The 18345-nt window shown below is 43.0% G+C and overlaps 1 long non-coding RNA gene across 2 annotated transcripts; it reads left to right on the plus strand.

The window, feature by feature from the left end:
- Positions 1–9742: 9742 nt before the first annotated feature.
- Positions 9743–17791, plus strand: LOC111090917. Of its 2 annotated transcripts, XR_005373259.1 has the most exons (5): positions 9763–9863; positions 10639–10690; positions 11056–11121; positions 11554–11757; positions 14995–17791. It is a non-coding gene; the product is annotated as an uncharacterized LOC111090917 (long non-coding RNA). The 2 variants fall into 2 exon arrangements; XR_005373260.1 differs by lacking the exon at positions 10639–10690 and having other exon boundaries at positions 9743–9863.
- The last annotated feature ends 554 nt before the right edge of the window (positions 17792–18345 follow it).

The raw sequence follows: 18345 nt of genomic DNA on the forward strand, positions 1-18345 counted from the left end.
AAAAACTGCAGCAGCCGTGGCCTGATAAGGACCTGGTGACCTGGGCCTTAGGTCTGGATCACGTCACCAGGTATTTGCCACGCGGAGCGGCAGAGGTGCTGTTCATGGGCATGTGGAAATCTAAAGGAAGGAGACATGATTTTTTTTTTTTTTAAGATTTTATTTACTTATTCATGGAGACAGAGAGAGAATGAGAGAGAGAGAGAGAGAGAGAGAGAGAGACATAGGCAGAGAGAGAAGCAGGCTCCATGCAGGGAGCCTGATGTGGGACTCGATCTTGGGACCCCAGGATCAAGCCCTGAGCTGAAGGCAGATGCTTAACCATTGAGCCACCCAGGCATCCCGACAATAAGTTTTTAAATCAGCTGGAGCAAGAAGGAATTGAATCTCTTCCCCTAACCTTCAAGTTTTAAGTTTCCCCAGGAGACGAGACAGACCAGAATCCTGAGAAAGTGGTTCCCAGGCAGGAGGAAATTACAAGAAGAAGTAAATGGATCTGAGTGCATGGCAGGGACCCTCTGATGTGCAAGGTATCTACTCTCCCAGCTGATAGGACTTGGGCTGCTGAAGCCTCAAAGCTCTATCCACCCTAGCAATTGCTCCCTCACATTAATGCAGGGGTGGGGGTCCAAGGCCTGGCACCTCTGCCTCCTTAGCAGACTGCTCTCGGCGTAAACCGTGGTACAGCGGAGGTCACTTTTTCAACTGCCTTGTGATTCAGCTTCTCCCTCGGCCTTAACCTGTTTTCCTTACATCTTAGAAGTGGTTCTCCAAAGGGCCCTCTTCCAGAAACCTCTGCATGAAAATTTCCATCTCAGAGTCCATTTGCATGTACACAATCTAAGTCAGAATTAATGACAAGATTCTGCAAAGATGAGGAAACAATGCCCTGAAAATGCACATGAAGGAGGTACATCGAAAAATAATGTACTAGTTAAAAGAGTTTTAAAATCATTTTCATTGTCAATAAAAGAAAACAGACTCAATATCAAATGTCACAGTAAGCTGAACAAAGCAAGGATGATTGAAGTAAGAAACGAACGCAACTAAATAACAATCAGCACAACCATTAACAGCAGTAAATGCAAAGTTCAAATGCTTTATACTTAATTGGTGATAGAATAGAGTCAAACACGGATGAAAACAAAGGTAAAAGAAGAGCTAAAAGTTATCTGAGAGAAGATTAAAGATGCATGGACAACATGTGAACACTGAACTACAAAAAAGAGAAACCATAAATTTAAAAATATTTATGAAAAATTGTGATTAGAGGTTAGTGAAAGAAGTTTCAAAATAGGGATGTGGCCCCAGAGATGAAAAGCATGTCACAGGAGGTGCAAATCAACTTCGAAAATCTTAGAGAATAAAGGCGGAAATGGTTTAAGATGAAGTTGAGTAATTACACAAAAACTAGAATCTATGGGGCCATATGAGCTCAGTTATTTAAGGTTTGAGAGCAATGGAGGCTACCAAAGTCTATAAGGAGGGGACAAATATGTGCAGATTTTCCATTAGAAAGGTTTGTCTGGCTGTACAGTTACGGTGCATCTAAGTTTTTTTCCAACATTTTATTGAGGAAAGTTTTAAACATGTACAAAAGTAGACAGAGTAGAATAAAGAGACCTCACATATCCTCATCCCCCCCTCAACAGTTACCAGTGTATGGCCAATCTTGTCTCCTCTGTATTTTCACCACTCAACCTCTCATATTATTAGTAGGTAAGTTCCACTGAACGTTGGCAAGGATGAAGTACAAGATACGTTTCTACAGGTTCTCATTAAAATTATACATTGGCAAAATTTCTTTAATTGTTTACTATGTAATGATTGCCTTAAAATAATCATGTTTAAATATATCATCTGTTAAGATACATTTTAAGGAAACACAAAATGGGACAAAGATTTATGCATAAAGGTGCTCATACAGTATGAATGTACCAGGACACTTGGAAAATACCGTAACTTAAGATGCCAATGTTAGGCATATGGTTAAGCAAACTGGAGACCCTCCATACCTTTTACATTAAGTAACATTGGGCGTGTTGCCATCATCTGCCCTAGGAACACTGCCTCAGACTCGAGCCGGCTCTCAAACGCTCTGGGCACACAGTAATGCTTAGGGCTGGGAGGACAGCTTTCAGACTTTTGGCAGCACAGTGGCCTCACACCTGAAACCTTGCTCTGAGACACGGTCTACGTTGGATTGAGGGGGACACGTAAGAGAAAAAGGTGTTTCCTGATGGAGCACCACTCTTCCAAGCAGGCCTCCCCTTTAAAGGCCTCTTCTTCAGCAGTGCTGAATTCCTTCAGGGTTTAAGAGATATTAGAAACAATAATTTGAAATTGAACTCCGACCTACCCTATTGAGTTAGTTACATAACTCAACAAACCCGTTTGTGGTTTATGACTTTGCTTTACAATGGAATAGAGAAATGAAAAAATAATCAGATTTCTGTGACAATTCCAATTTAGTCCCACTTAGTAAGTGAGGTACAGAGCCTAAGAATCTAGGTTTCAAGCCAGTTCCCTAGCTTCTTTCTATTCAAGGTGTGGGCCTTGGACAAGCAGCTTGGTATCTCTGGACATCATTGGAAAAGGAGAATCTCAAGCCCCACTCTAAACTTTCTGAATCAGAATCTGCATTTTCATGAGATCCCCCGGTATCCTGTATGCACATTAAAATTGAGAAGTGCTGGTCTGTGTAATCTAATAAATACTCGTTTGTTAACTAGTTGACGGAAGTTGAGGGAAGGATGGACCACCAGACGTTGCTTTGGCTGTGATTTGGTTGGTTGCATGTGCCTCAGACATATTTGGTCTGTGAACTTTTTTTTGTCGAGATGACCCATATGTAATCAAATTTTGGAAAATGTTTACTAATAAAAAAGAAATCTTAGCCCTAGAATGAACCCATGTCATAACTACAGAAGCAATAACTATTGTACACAGTTCTTCTCGATTGGATATTTATGACCATGTTTAACATGGAATAAAATCAAGATATCCACAGAGCCACTCGAGTGAACGAAAAGTGGAGAGGCTCAATTACAATACTAACAAAAACTACTAGGACATAACTCAAAGCAACATGTCTTAGCTTTGCTATATCTGGCAGTCGTAGCAACAACAAAATAAAACTGGTCACAGGCTCTTTATTCCACACAAATGTAAAAAGATCAAGAAGCCAAGAGCAACAGACTTTGAAATTTCAGCAATAAACCCCCATATGGTCTATTATGCTTATATACTATTAAAAGGACTATTTGCCATGCATCACAAAATAATATCAATACACTGAGTCCCATTTTTTTTTCTTTTTGAGTCCCATTTTTTATTACAAAAAAACAACAACAAAAACCATAAGCAATAGAGACAATATGGTGGAATCAACTTTTGAAATCATTTTAAGAAGAGCAAAATATTGTAATTACACGATGAAATCCTGACATCTTTTAGAAGAATAATTAGCATGCTCAGCCTAGATTTGATAGTAACATCATTACACTGGATCCTACTCAAAGGATGAGGAGAGATGCTGAGAATTAAACTGCTTAAAGGTTTTGTACCATGAAAGGATTTAAAGATGTATGTCAGTTGATCTAGAAGTAAATCTGAATCTTTCATATAGCAGGCAATATGGGTTTTTTGTTGTTGATTTTTTTTAAAGATTTTATTTATTTGAGAGAGAGAATGAGAGAGAGAGAGCGCGCATGCACACAGGGCAGGGGATGGCAGAGAGAGAGGGAGAGAATCTCAAACTCCATGCAGAGCAAAGAGGCCAACTTGGGGCTGATCCCAGGACCCCAAGATCATGACCTGAGCTGTAAACAAGACTCGGAGGCTTAACGAACTGAGCCACCCAGGTGCCCCTTAAGCCCCCTTCAGGCCATGTTTTGATTCAAGTTTCTTAATTATTGAGGTCATATCATTTATTTACACAGAGGTAATTTAAAATGTTGATTTGGTTTTCTACCCCACACTAAGAAATATATATGTCCCTAAAGGCAGAGGACTTCAGTGGCCCATTCTCTTACTGTTTTATGAGACCAAATTCATTTTAAGCTCCTCAAGATGATGCTTTTATCTGTTTGGCTGGGTTTACAGCCAGTCCTGGGGAATGCGAAACTGGAAGAAGAGATAGAGGCACAGCAGTGCTGGTCAGGGGATGGTGTTGGTGCCACTGGTGTGCGTCAACTATTTTCATACCTCTATTAATCTCAAGCAAGAAAGAGGAGTTCAGCAAGAAAGTACTGTGGCAAACATGTTTGCTTGATAAACAGTATCAACATCTGATATTTGAATGACAGTTATAGTAACAAAAGAGTTTCACCTATCAGTCTAACTTTTGAGAGATTGTGCTGGTTTTTTCATAGGAAAATAAATGAGAGTAGTACATATGATCCTGGATTTAATGCAGTTTCTTGTCAGAAACTAATCCTGGATTTATTATTATTATTATTACTACTACTACTACTACTATTATTATTATTACGTGGAGTTTGCATAGCCTCGGGTGGATTCCTTCCTGCAGTGATATCAAACATGATTTGTTATTATACCAAATTGCCACAGCTTACCAAAGAGCTTGGATCTGTTTAGCAAACCAAAGGCCCCTAAATCTATTTCCAGTCAGATAATCCCTGCTTCACACTATAAGCGCACCGTATGAAGAGGAACACACGTATAGAAATGCATACATGCAAATGTACACGCATGCATATGGTCTGGAGTGTATACCTGCCTAGGAAAACGCCCCGGAGAACAAAGGTCAAACATTGAGCTACTGCAGCGGTTTTTCAATCTTGGATGCATATTCAAATCACCCAGAGAGCTTGAAAAATTCCTCAGGCCTGAGACCCATCCATCCTGGAGAGCTGATCGCACTCATCTGGAGTACAAGCTAGGCTTTGGGATGTTTTTTAAAGCTCCCAGGGATTCGAATATACACGTAAAACTTTAACAGCTATTGCGCTAATATGATCACAAAGTAGTTTGATTTTCCCTTCTTTGAACAAATATACCAGCCAGCCTTCTGTTTCTCAGAAACTGTATCCCTCCTTCCAGAACAGGAACTACCAATCCCTTCATGCAAGCTTTTTCTCTTTTAGGACTGATTTGAAATCGTTTGGGTAGGGAAGTGGGGGTGGGATCGGGGGAGGGATGCAGGTCCACAAGGGATAGTGACTTTGCCTTGGTCACCACTGCACCCACAGTATCTCCAGGTGCCTGTACATACCAGCCATTCGATGACTTTTAATGAATAACGAAATGTTGCTGTCACACTTACTGTGGCTATGATCTTGTCTCCCAAGAATCCCTGGTTTTCTGCTCTCTAGTCTCACTGGGGCTTTTGCTATGTGTCCCAGACTCTGTCATTGTAACTGGAGAAGAGATTTTTGACATGAATGCCTTGCTGCAAATTTTCTCCCTATCACTGGGAGAAGCTCCAAATGCAGAGGACTGGGACTTGTTCCACAGCTTACTGCTGAGAATGGGACAACTGGTCCAAAAGAGTCGATTTTCAAGTCTGCTACTTACTTAATTATGTTTATTTGGTAGTGGAAGTTGCAGTTGGCAGCAATGTCTCTTAAACCTGGAGAATATCTGGTCTTCAGAGCTTTTTACTTCATAGGACAGACTGAAGAAGGTGACCTGTGAAAATGTAGCTGCATGACGCCATGTGAAGGATTCAAAGTGAGCTACCAAATGGCTGAGAGCCTAAGTAGTCACTACTGGTACCACCCAGTGGGCCTTAAGGTCACCAAGTCCTTCTGAAGTTCCGCAAGACTCATCCAGTGCCACTAACACCTACAATAAGACAATGGCAATGATTAACAAATGACTTGTCTTAGTATTTGGGGGCTAATCTCTAAGATTCAAAGTCCTAAATATGATTTAGTTACATATATGGCATTTTGAAAAAGAGCCCTTCTACTTAATGTTTCAAATACCTGCTAAGTTGAGTCTAATAGTGTAGATGTAATACACGCATAAGCAAAGATTTTACAGTGCAAAGTAGAAAGTGGCAAAGTAATGGTAGAGAAAGCGAGGTAAACTCTGATCAGAGAAGACATCTCATCATAATCAGAACGTAATCTATATTTCTTTGTCTTGCAAGACCCTATGATCAGATAGGTGCCCACCTCTCCAACTGTATATAGCTGCCACATTTCCCCTTGCTCAGATAGTATCAGGTCACCTACTATTCCTTACTCATATCAAGCAAGATTGTTCTTAAGATTTTGTGCTTGCTGCTTACACTTCATGGAACTTCGTTTCCTGGGGTAACAAAATTTACTTCATTTATGCCTCTTCTCAAATGTAGCCTCATTAGAGAGTCCTTCTCTACCCATGTGTGTAAATCAGTACCCATATCCGTTAACCTGTATCCCCTACATACCTTTATTTTTCTTTGCTTATTTATAACAACTTGACATCTTACATATTCACTAACAACCCCTGCTCCAACACATACGCATACAGACAGACAGACACACACACACACACACACACACACTCTCACGCACAAAAAATGTGAACTCTAATCTTTTTTTCACTGTGGAGTTCCGTGACTTATTAAAATTACTAGTTTACTGTATGTACTCAATAAATATTGGTCAAATGCACACAAAATGACAATAGATCACTGGAGATGATTTTTTTAGGATGTAAAATTTAGGAGTTCTTGGTATCCATGATTCTTAAGATCCCAAATTCTTTAATTTTATAGTTTAAGAACCTGACAGGTAAATCAATGAACATTATGTAGCTGGCAAGCTGAATGCCAGGCTGGTTTCCAGATAGGTTGTTATCTAGATGATTAATCATTTTTGATGCACTTGCAATTCACTTTTTCAGAAAATCTACATATAAATACATAAATAACTGACTTTCATCGCTAGTGTTTGTAGTATTTGACTACTTCAAATTATGGCTTAAGATGGTAAAATATGGGAATTTTCAATCTACTCAGTATCTTCTGTGCATTATCAGAATATGCTATGAGTTAAAATACGGAGATATTCACATAGAAAAAAAATCATATTATGTGACAAGGAAATTTAATGTTGCAAACCTACCAAGAGTTAATGAGTGGTGATCATTCTATAATGTAAATAAGTATTGAATTGCTATGTTACAGACCTGAAACTAATAAAATATTGTATGTCAACTACTCTTCAGTAATAATAATAAAAAAAAAGATGAATGAAAGACCCTTGAAGAATTGGGGGATATAAAGAAATTTCAAATAAATGCCTGACTTTCAGACAACTGAAAAATCTGTGGATGTAACACATGCAGAGGCCAAAGATATTACAGTGCAATGTAGAAAGTGACAAATTAATGGTCGAGAAAGCAAGTAAAACCCTGATTAGAGAAGACAGCCTGTGGCCAGAAAAGAGGAGGCAGGACCGGATCTATGGTGGCAATGAAATATAAACATTTCCCTAAACGACTCGAAATGAATGCCAAGAAATTAATCGCATAGTAGTTCAAAAATAAATAGAAAAAAAAAGAATGAATAATCTGAATAAAGCTCTCTAACCTAGGCAGGATCATGTGTAAACCTCCAGGTGCTTATTGGCTACCACCAAAGACAACAATTACCCTAGACATAAAAAGTTACTGCTTGCACAGCGCCTCGTCTTTAGAAAGGGCACATACCTTCAACGTGTTAAACGCCTGCTGAGCTGACTGTAACTCACAGGTATCGACCATGTTTCCCTTCCTAATGAACCCCGAAAAGTGATGACATATCAGAGTAACGTGAACAAACTGCCCTTTTAATGCTTACAGTAATGACTGGATCTGAGCGACGTGCACTCCGGATCAAAGGGAAACGGAAACCATTTAAAAACTGCCTGGATCAGCCACGTGCACATCACTTGGGATCGGATACCCGCCGCTCAAAGACCCTGAAAGTCTGTCTCGGGCTGTGCTGCGTCGCTACCGTTTTATTAAAATCTCTAACGACACGCGAGGAGGTCGGGGCGCTGCGGGCAGCGGAATGTCGCCCACGTGGCCCGTCTGCGGCCCTGCGCGCCCCCCGCGCCGCCGCGGCCTCGGCCTCGGTCTCGGTCTCGGTCGCAGCCGCGCTCTCCTCCAGCCCGCCCGGCTCCCCCCCTCCCCCCGGCCCTGCACCCGCCCCGCGGCTCCCCCTCCAGCTCCCGCTCCGCCCTCGCCCCTGCTCCCGCCGCAGCTCCCGCCCCTGTTTCAGTTCCCAGCCCGCTCCAGCTCCCGCCCCTGCTCCCGCCCCTGCTCCCGCTCCCGACCCCGCCCCTGCTCCAGTTCCCAGCCCGCTCCAGCTCCCGCCCCTGCTCCCGCCCCTGCCTCCGCCCCTGTTTCAGTTCCCAGCCCTGTCCAGCTCCCGCTCCCGCCTCGCCCCAGCTCCCGCCCCCGCTCCGGCCCTGCAGCAGCTCCCGCCCCGCCCCTGCTCCCGCCCCTGCTCCCACCCCGCCGCAGCTCCCGCCCCCTCCCCTGCTCTAGTTCCCAGCCCGCTCCAGCCTCGTCCCGGCTCCCGCCCCAGCTCCCGCCCCTGCTTCAGTTCCCAGCCCTCTCCAGCCCCCACTCCAGCCCCCTCTCCAGCCTCGCCCCATTCCCGCCCCAGCTCCCGCCTCCGCCCCTGCTCCGGCCTTGCAGCAGCTCCCGCCCCCGCCCCTGCTCCGGCCCTGCAGCAGCTCCCGCCCCACCCCTGCTCCAGTTCCCAGCCCGATCAGGCCTTGCCCCAGCTCCCGCCCCAGCTCCCGCCTCCGCCCCTGCTCCGGCCCTGCAGCAGCTTCCGCCCCACCCCCCCCCCCGCCCCCGCCGCAGCTCCCGCCGCAGCCCCCGCCCCGGCCCCCCGCACAGGCCTGCGCGTCACAGCAACCGAGGAGCAAACGAGATGCGTTCGTTGTCCGCGGCAGGACTTGGCCTGAAGGCCTCGGACTCCCGCCGGCCGCGGGCTCACCCTGGACCCCGAGCGTGACGCTCCCCCAGGACCCCGAGCACGCGGCGGGGCGGAGATGGCGCCGCCTCCCCCGGGCTCTTCAAGCTGCTGAACCTTCGTGTACAGGGGGCTCCGGACGGCCGGTGTCCACCCTCGACTCGTGCAATTTTTTTCCCTCTTGTTCCCCCCCCCCCCCCCACCCCGACTGTCCTCACAGACAATTCTCAACAAATCGGCCTGGTATCCCAAAGCGCAGAAAATTCGCAATAGGCTCCCCCTCCCCCGCAGCCCCCCTTGGCAGCCTGGCGCTGGAGCCGAGGCCCCCGGGGGGGGGGGGCGAGCACCCGGGCCCCCTCCGCCCTGGTTGCGGGAGGACTCGTCTCGCGGCCGCTGCCGGGGCGCCGGGGCCGGGGCCGGGGGGGCGGGGCACGTGCGGGCAGGGAAGGCTCTGGCCCCTTCCCCCGTGTCCTCGCTCCCCCCCCCCCCCCCCCCCCCCCGGCTCGGAGAGCAAAGGAGGAGAGATGCGCGGGCGCTGGGCCTTGGCGGCTCCCCAGGCCTCCCCCAGGCCGCGCCCCGGGCAGCGCGGGAGGGGCGGGCACCAGGCGCCGGGGGAGCCGGGGCCGAGCTGGGGGGAGCCGGGGCTGAGCTGGGCGCCGCGGGGGGCTGCGGCCGGGCAGGGAGGGTGGCTCCCGGGAGCGCTCGGGCCGCTGCGGGAGCGCTCCCCAGGCCCCGGCCTACAGCAACGGCTCCCCCCCCCGCCGGGTCCGCCTGCCCCCCCACCTGCCCCCCCTAGCCGGGCCCACCCTCCCGCCGCCCCGGGGCGCCCCAGGCCGCCGGCGACAGACTCCGCGGAGGAGGCCTGCTCCGGGCCTCGAGCCGCCACGACGCCCAGAAACTCCCGCCAACCTGTGGAGACATTTTTGTTTTGACGTCTTATGTATGTGTTTGAGAGAGAGCGAGAGAGCGAGCGGGGGGGGGGGGGGGGGGGGAGCGGGAGGAGCAGGGGAGCGGGCGCGGGGCTCCGGCCCCCCAGCCCCTGGGGTCAGGCCCGGCCGCGGCAGGTGCCCGCCGGCTCACCCGGGCCCTAACGGAGGGGTCCTGGGAGGGGCCCACGGACCCGGAGACGGCCTCGAGAGGTGCGACCACCCGCTGGGTGCCGCCAGCGATCCGGCCCTGGGAGCCCGGGGGGTGCCCTTGAGCCCCGGGGGGCGGCCCGTGAGCCCGGGAGGCGGCTTGTGAGCCCCAGGGGATGCCCTTGAGCCCGGGGGCGGCCCGTGAGCCCCGCGCCGCGGCTCCTCGCCTTCCCCGGGGACAGTCCTCTCTTGCAGAAGGGCCTGGGTGCCGCACCTCCACGGCCGCCTCCACACCTCAGGGGCAAAAACTATTTAAAAACACTGTATGTAGTAAATCCTTGATTTTAGGAATTATGACATTTAACGACAATGAAGTGACCTTGCAAGGCCGCGAGGCTGTCCACGGGCGGCGCTGGCACGAGGCGGCCCTGCCCTCCGCGGGGCTGATTCCGCCGGGCCCCGTGCGCCCCCCCCCCCGCCCCCCGTGCTCAGGGCCCCGGGACTCAGCTCCACAACAGCAAAGTCTGTTTCCCTCCTGACTCGCACCACTTAGCGCCCTAAAATAATTACAGGATGAAGAAAAATCCCATTATGGCTTGCATCCGGACTTCATCTTCTTGTTTTTGTTTTTTTTACAAGTTCTGAAACTGTTAATTAAATTCTTAATCAGAGAGGATGCTGAAGTCAACAGGTAAAGATGGTGTTTGCTTGTTTTGTTTTGTTTTTAGACTAACTTCTTTTGGTCTACAAATGAATAGATAAAGCCAGAAGTGGAATTGATTTTTCTGGCCTGGTCTCAATAGTGAGGGCCTATGTTCTCTACCCAGAGCACCAAAGGAAGCTGCCCAGTTCTTTGGATGTGCTGCTTTTCATATGTTTGAAGATGCTTCTGTTGACAAGATTGTTATCTGTTAACAGAAAGAGAACCGTAAAAATCACTCATCTACAGTCCATTAAGGCAGTATGCACCCTTCAAGCCCTGAGTCAAGCCCTGCTCCTGGAATGTGAAATGACGATTTTGTGAAAATACTTTGCTATGTTCTTTTCTCTTTTTAGCGCGCAAGACAACTAACTACAAAGAATGCTGAATGTTGCATAAAGCAAATTCAAGAAATATAAAAGGTGAATTTCAGTGTTATTTTCTAATACTGAGTTTTCCTAAGAAATTTTAAAATTTTATTTTTTAACTTTTTAATAAAGATTTTATTTATTCATGAGAGACACACAGAGAGAGAGAGGCAGAGACACGGGCAGAGACACAGGCAGAGGGAGAAGCAGGCGTCATGCAGGGAGTGCTACGTGGGACTCGATCCCGGATCCTGGGGTCACCCATGAGCCAAAGGCAGACGCCCAGCCACTGAGCCAGCCAGGACTCCCTCCTAAGAAGTTGGACAACTAGGCTTTCTATCCATATTTTCATCTTCTCCTTTCATTTTTTTCAGTTTTTCTAAATGCTATTTGTTTATTAGATTGGCTTTATTTTTGTGTATTCTAGGGTGGTTTATAAGAGTTTACAACTTATTGCCAAAATCTGAAATATCCTACCTCTTCTAGGAAGCCGTTTATGACTGCATGCTCAGTGGTGTCCTCTCCTTATTGTTTCCACAAGAAAAGAGAATGAAAAAGGACAACATCATAAAGTAAATCTGTGATCAACTGTATGAAAAGAGCCCATTGAGACGAGGACTTCCGCCTTATAAGAATAATGCATAATAGTTTTTCTAATGTCAGAGTTCGGCCTCTCTATATGATTAGACAGTAAGTATTAATAAAATATTGGGAGCTCTGCTACATATAGTCGTTTTACAGAAGAAATGTAAGACTTTCTTTAGATTCACTAACGACTTAATCACCACGGTCTCAGATCACAAGCAGGCTTGGGGACCATCTCACCCAGTTTCTTCCCTGTGCATCCCTCCAGAAAATAGCCAATAAATTAGCAGCCACGTGAGTCAGGGACAACTCTGATTGCTAGAGAGCATATTTACTGTATGGGCAATGGTCACCTCATCCTCTAGTTTAATGTATTCTCTAAAAAGCCTCTCAAAATCGTTTTAATCTCTTCTTCCATGTGGTAGCACTTTGATATAAAAGACAACTCTGATGCCTCGTGTCCTTGTGTGCAGCCACCCGATTTTAGCTAGTGTATACTACTATAGCTTTCTTTTAGAATTAAGTATTTTGCTCCTGTGGCTTTAAATTCTGGATTTCATTAAGGGCCTTGCCTAAAGGAAGAGCATTTGGGAGAAGAGATAGAAATTTTTATTTCCTTGACTGCTTTAAAAAATAAGATTCTTGATGAACATCAAAGTACAGGAAGACGTTTAGCATCTTCAAATCCTGTAGAATCCAGAGTGAAATCTCTGGGGAAATTACAGGGGAAAAGATGGAAAGGGATGAGCTTTAAAAATAACAGAATCTGATAATTAGATTTAATTGGGTCACCTCCTTACTATCATCATAATCTCATCTCTCATTTAGTGTTATTACACAGAGCAGGTGAAATGATGAGAACACTCTGGCAGAAAGTCAGTAAAAAAGTGAGAAATTTTCAAAAAAGAAAAACGTGACTATAGCTATTTTGAAAACTAGTTTATATTTTTGCCTGTGTACATCCTAGTTTCCATTATGTAAAAACTACACTTATATAGATTCTAGATCATTGTGAATGGGATTTTGCAGTTCTAAGCAGAAAATAAAACTAAAACTATGATTTACATTTTTAAATCGGAATGTTTTAATTATTTTAAATAAGAATCAGGTCTAAATTCTACAGAAATTAAGTTTATTCTAGCATATAGGAAATGTAAAAGCCAGATACACTTTCAGCCATGTTCTAATAATATCCCTTTAAAAATTGACGATTCAGAATTAATTCTGGGAAGCTGAATATATGTGGTTCCAGTTATAGAGAAACGTATGGTGAAGTTAGAAACATCATCTGCAGATGACTTTATGCACAAAGAAATAATATGGTAGTTTGCCAAAGTGTATACTATACATACTGCTCCAGATTTTTATTTTTTATTCCATATTACCTTTTAGCTGTGTTACTTTTAGCCAGTTTTTGTGATTTTATTGCTATTTAGCACTTCAACTAAATCAATTCTTAAAACTCATCAAGGTGTGCAACAAAAGGGAAAGATTTACTATGTTATTCTAGAGGTACTATGATTGTATATAAGTTTTCCAAATCTCACCAGAACAGCAAAAAGAGAATGCTCAAATGAAACATTTTAAATTATTGTTATTATTACTATTATTCTAGCTTTCTACTCCACATATGCCAAATTATTCCATTAAAAATAGTAGAATTTGTGCAAAATAAAGTAAAAAGCTTATTAAGCTGGAGATTGAAATTTTCTAATACAGTCTGTCCCATAGTTGTGTATAACATCTCCTATTTTTATTTTGCTAGCTTTCTTCATTTATTCTGGAAGCAACATCCAGATTTATTTTAGGAATCTGACTTCCTCATTCATGTGGCTTTAATAGAATTTCCAATTACTGAACTCTGGTCTGAATTTTAAAAGTGTGGATTTGGGATCCCTGGGTGGCACAGCGGTTTAGCGCCTGTCTTTGGCCCAGGGCGTGATCCTGGAGACCCGGGATCGAGTCCGTCGGGCTCCCGGCGCATGGAGGCTGCTTCTCCCTCTGCCTATGTCTCTGCCTCTCTCTCTCTCTCTCTGTGACTATCATAAATAAATTAAAAAAATAAAAGTATGGATTCAACTCAGGCTTGGCCAATAAAGTACCTTATCCTTCAAGCACATTATTGGCAGAGATTAATAAAATCTTGAGCTTTTTCACAAAAAGAACACTGGGAAGGAGAAAATATTTCTTTTCTCCAGGACGGCTGCCTGGGCTGATATAAGCCCGGATCTGTCAGAGGCCATGTACTCCCAGGGTAGGAAGTAAGTCCACCTGCAGAAGCAGGAAGAAGGAGGCCAACTTACAGGGAGAAGTTTAGGAGAAAGAATGAGAACCCGAGGACTCCACCCAAGAATGGGATTCCTTGATAAAAGCACCAATTGGTTTCTCTATTTTGAAACTACAAAATTTCCACACATATAAGGTGCGATGAGGTAATAGCCTGCAAAAGAAGAGCAATGCAGAGTAACTTGTTCTACAGGAAAATGTAGATAGTAAGGCTACAGTGAATAAAACAGTGGAGCGTGACGCTTTGTTAAAGAATGGACAGGGCAAACCAATGAGACAGAGAATACTGTGTGGAAAGGGTGTGTGTGTGTGTGTGTGTGTGTGTGTGTGTGTTTCATGTTCATCAGAGAGAGAGCTTGGGGGAGAGGGGGGACTGGGAGTTGCTACATACCAATAGAGAATCAGTTGAATATTCTTCAAATAGTGCTAAGGTATTTGTCCCCTTGGGGAAAAACTCAGGTTGTATACCCACAACAATATACTGTGTATGTGTGTGTGTGTGTGTGCGTGTGTAGTTACACGATAAATGTGTGTTTACATGCTAAAATTTCATGCTAAAACTTAGAATAAAAACTGAAAATGAATAAAACATATATGTGAATATTTAATGGCTCTGGAGATGGCAAAGAACATATTATTCTGAAAAGTAATGGAAATTTAAAACAAATCAAAGCATTTCCACACACAAATATTGGAATATCCTGTAAATCAGAAAACTCAAATCAAAAATAACAAACATCATTGAGCAAGAGGTAAGACAATTCACTAAGGAAACATGAACATTTACTATCACCACTACTCAAAAAATGACAATAAAATTACCAAAAAAATAAAAATACCTAATATGATGAGAGGATGGCAAGGGGGGTATCTTAATACATTTCTTCCTTTTTGGATGAAAATCTGCTTGTTTCAGTAATACTTCTTAGCCTTTGTGGTCTTTTAATGACTTTGCTAGAAAGCCTCCCAAAGTAGACTTTTCAGTTATTTCTGCATATTTATAATAATAAAGGACAATAACAATCTTTTTTTTTTTTTTTTTGAAATTCATGACAGAAACAGAGAGGGGCAAAGACACAGGCAGAGGGAGAAAGAAGCAGGCTCCCTGCAGGGAGCCCGAGGTGGGACTCGATCCCAGGACCCCAGAGTCACGACCTGAGCTGAAGGCCGACGCTCAACCACTGAACCACTCAGATGTCCCACACAAGAGCAATCTTAATTCTGAGATACTAGTTCAATTATAATACATTCACACAAAAGAAGATTTGGCAGCTAATTAATTTTTTAGACATGGATAAATCTGATGTGCACAATAAAGAAAACATAGGGTAAGAAGTAAAACCAGATATTATTACTCTCATTTCATAAAAAGAAAAAAGAACAAGAAGAAAGGAAAAGTGAAAAAGGGAGTCAGAGAAGGAAGGGAGCATGGGAAGATTTTTCAGAAGAAAAAATGAGAAATTACCAATTTTGGATATGGGAGATCATTATAAGAGATTCACTGTAAAGTTAGAACATTTTGGAAAAATTCCTTCAGGAAACTGACAATGATTTTCTTACAACTAGTTTTTTTTCTTTTTTAAATATCAGGGATTTAAATAAATAAATAAATAAATAAATAAATAAATAAATAAATAAATATCAGGGATAGAAATACAACTTCTTACTTAAGTATCTGCAGTATACCCAAGTATTCTTAGGCATTACTGGGAAAGTAGGTTTTAAAAGGTTTATAATCATTATTTTAATTTCAACTTCAGATTTACTAACATGAGAATGCCATTAAAATTGAGACTTTAAAGTAGTGAGTAGCAGTGGTTGTGAAGTGCCTAGTTTAAGTTATAGTCTATTTATAAACTAGAAAAAGGATAAAGAAACTTCTCAAACCCAAGCCACTAAAGGTAAGTTTTTAAGGCTTTGAAGAAATAGTGAAGAGAAACAAATGTCTAAACATTTCAGTCACATTTTTCCGTACTTTAACATGAATTCATTCAAGATCTGTTAAATTTGCAAAGAGTACGGTTTGGCAAAAAAACATAAGCAAGGGGCTTTCTTGCCTTCCAGTTTCCTTGGACGTGAGCAGAAGCTACAGCAGATTTTGCTGATCTTGCTGCTGATGGCACAGGATATTTTTTCTTCCTGTATACGTTTTTTTTTTTTTCTCCCGACCTTTATATCATAAAACAGCTTGAATTAAACCAACATGAGCATCCAAATGAAATTTAAAATCTCAAAACAAGTTATTTGATAAAAGTATTTAGAATCTTTTTTTGCCGGACACAAAATCATGCCTCACAATTTAAGGACAAACTCAACAGATCATACAGTAGGTGGCAGCCTCTAAGACGTCCCTTAATGATCCACACCTCCTGGCATCCACAGCTGTGGGGGATACTCTCCCCTTGAGTGACTTGCTTCCAACCAATAACCTAGGGCAACGTCGCAGGATAAGACTTCTGAGATTAGGTTACTTCCGGAAGGTTGTGACTTCCACCTTGACAGCTGCCTGTTTCTTTTGGGGCTTGCATTCTTTGATGATGCAGCTTGCTGTGCTGGAGAACTGAGGAGAGAACCTAGCCAACAGACAGAAGCGGTGGCCAGTCCAGCATCTGAGAGAAACCGAATGTTCCTGATGTCCACAGAAGAGCCAGGAAGGTGTGACTTCAGATAAGACTGCAAACCTTGAGTCCACATCTTAATTTCAGCTTTCTGAGGAACAATGAGACAAAGGACTCAGCTGGACTGGCCCAGATTACCGACCCACAGGAACTGGGAGATAATGTGAGTTATTTCAGTCTGATGATTTTTTGGGGTGATTTGTTAAGCAACAATAAATAATATGCAGAATTTACTTTCGTTATGATGAATTCAAACATACAATATATATGTATACATACAATACACTTATGGTGTTACCCAAGATCACAAGTTTCTAGAAATACTGAATTCAATCACTTCTATATTCTTCATACAAAACAGATTCTCTATTTTGTAAAAATAGCTTTTTTAGTTTCATATATTACTGGTGAACTTGAAGAGGTAGAAAAAGGAAATTAAAGTTGAGTTTGAAGTTAGATTACAATAATTTCCCCCAGAGTAAATATACTGCACTGTGCATATCTAACCAAATGATGGGATTTATTTAACTATAATTTGGATGATGGCCAAAATGTCCTATAACCCAACAGAACACCATCACACATAGAATGATCGATTCATTCATTCATTGTTAACCGTAAATATCTAAGTATATTCTTTTTATCCAAAATTCTTATAGATATGTGAACCACACTGGTAATATATATGTGATTCTATTTACTTTCAATTACCACCTTTGAGGTTGAAGGTCATTGCCAAAGTTGGACAGTTTCCCTGAGTCTACATCCATGACCGGGTCACTGACATCTGGACTGTGAGATTTGGTGCTTAATGGCTTGGAGTTAGATATTCTTTTTTTTTAATTTTTTTAATTTTTTAATTTTTTTTTTAGATATTCTTATATAACCATTTTCTTCACATTGTTCACTTATAATATTTATCATGAAAGATTTACAAGTTATGATAAATCATTCTTCAATTGGAGGAAACGTGTACGTTTGTTTATCACAATAAGTTATACATAAAAATTTTGTTTTATCATGCAAGGCAAAATTTAAATATGCTATTCATTATATATAATCAAAGAAAGATTATACAGTTTGTGTGTTTAAATAAAGTCTAGATTGTGAATTTGTAATGAGTTGTAGAATTAATTTCATAGGCAAAACACAGTTTTGTCTTTTTCTAGATATACTCTGCATAGTAACCATTTCAAGTTTCCTGACTATTGTCACTGACTATGGATGTTCCTCCTTTCCCCATATAGTACATGGAATAAATATGTATATGCAAAAATACAGATTTCGCCTTAGCCATCACTTTTTGGCAGATATTGGGGCCACTGGCAGTAATATAGGTTAATCTAACCCCTGTTTTTCCTACTTCATGCTACACACAGGCAAGGCCCTTTCATATATCTATCTTATCCAATCCCCACAAGGGACTTGGTACCTTAAAAAAAAAGTGAATTTATTCATTATTGATTCTAACATCACATTCTTGCTTCCATCAGGCAGTTACTGGTAGGGCCATTTCAATGCCTTGCCAACTAGAAAGATAAAAACAAACATACAGATGTATGTAAGCATTTTATGGTGCTTATACAGCCAAATATATATATATGAATATACTTATATGAACCCAGAGGCCCACACACACTGAATTCAATTAATTTTACTCATTATATTTACTTGATGAGATTGATTGAGTCATGAAAGGATATTAAGATTTTTGTCAGATAAAGAATGGAGGGTTATAGCTGTCCTTAACAATAAAAGCATAGGTAATTACCTGTAGCCGTGATCTTAG

This window comes from Canis lupus, chromosome 18, assembly GCF_011100685.1.
Source record: "Canis lupus familiaris isolate Mischka breed German Shepherd chromosome 18, alternate assembly UU_Cfam_GSD_1.0, whole genome shotgun sequence".
Classification (NCBI taxonomy): domain Eukaryota; kingdom Metazoa; phylum Chordata; class Mammalia; order Carnivora; family Canidae; genus Canis; species Canis lupus.